The sequence below is a fragment of the Euprymna scolopes genome, chromosome 31, assembly GCF_053919585.1.
Source record: "Euprymna scolopes isolate OS-2025 chromosome 31, ASM5391958v1, whole genome shotgun sequence".
Classification (NCBI taxonomy): domain Eukaryota; kingdom Metazoa; phylum Mollusca; class Cephalopoda; order Sepiida; family Sepiolidae; genus Euprymna; species Euprymna scolopes.
The window spans coordinates 69,936,830-69,938,341 of NC_136512.1; positions in this window are offsets into that span (position 1 = coordinate 69,936,830).

The following is a 1,512-nucleotide window of genomic DNA, read 5'->3' on the forward strand; positions in this document are numbered from 1 at the left end:
TTCACAAGATTACGCACTGATGATTCCCGAACAGATGAAACACTAGTATCTGTAGGTATTTAATAATTATTTTAGTTCGCATGTACAGATCATTATATAATGATTAGATCACTAGGTGTATCAGAATTTTTTACACCCCTAACACGAAACTGTGAATAAAATATAAAAAAACTCGTAATTTCTCTTTTAAAAGTGGGGTGTTTATTTTCTTTATGGATTATACTTCCAAAATAAACTATTAAAGTTGTTTTAAATGTAATAGAAATTTTTTTTAAATATTTTTTAAAAAACAGTAATGCATTTTACGAACTCAATATTTTTCAATTTTTAAACTTTAAAAATCTATCAAAATTTTTCTATTGATTCTATTTTTACGATATTTTCAGGGTCAATGTGAAATTTTATGTTCTTTCCAATAAACCGAATATACTATTTTAGACAAACGTTTTTTTTTAATTCACGCCCTCCCATTTTCAAGTGTCTATTAAAAAGTAAATAATTAATTTACTCACCATAGTTTTATATATCACAAATTGAAGAGAAAAGATAAATAAATAATATATTCAAATTTAAAACAAAAAAAGTAGTGTTTTTAGAAACTTACCTGTAAAGTTCGAAGTTTAAAACCTTTTTTTTTTAAACCACGTTGTTTGTTATTTCTTTCTTTTTTTTTTTGTTTAATGAAACCTTGGTCCTTGCTCCTTTAATTGAAAAAAAATACGGCTTGAATTACATTTTCGAGTAGTTATAAGCTTGGAAAGACAGGGGGTAGAATAATTCACGCCTTCCATTTTTAAATGTCTATGAAAAAGTAAATAATTGATTTACTCACCAAAGTGTTATATATCACAAATTGAAGAGAAAAGGTCAATAAATAATATATTCAAATTTAAAACAAAAAAAGTACTGTTTTTTAGAAATTTACCTGTAAAGTCCGAAGTTTAAAACCTTTTTTTAAAAAAAAACACGTTATTTGTTTTTTGGGTTTTTTTTTTAATGAAACCTTGGTCCTTGCTCCTTTAATTGAAAAAAAATTAGGGCTTGAATTACATTTTTCGAGGAGTTATAAGCTTGGAAAGACGGGGTGGAATTATTCACTATTTTTCACGAAATTTCTGACACACCTATTAGATCACTCTGACAGACGTTAAAAAACATTAAAAAATAAATGTTTAAATTTCAACTGCATTTCTCGCGGTTAACGTTGGCCGAATGGATTTGGTCTTTGCGAATGGTGTCAGAGATGGCTTCGTTGCCAGGTTCGAATCTATCGACCGGTGTTAATCGTGACACCCTACACTGATGATTCCCGAAAGAATGAAACACTAATGTCAGCCCCTTTTAAGAAATTCGTTTCTTACTGTTGAGATCTTTACAGTTGAAATAAAGTCGGTCACTTCAGGTCGCATGCGCAGATCATCATATAATGATTACTCTGACAGGCGTTAAAAACGTTTTAAAATAAATGTTTAAAGATGCAGATTACGTAAGGGACAAGATAGAGCCTTATCA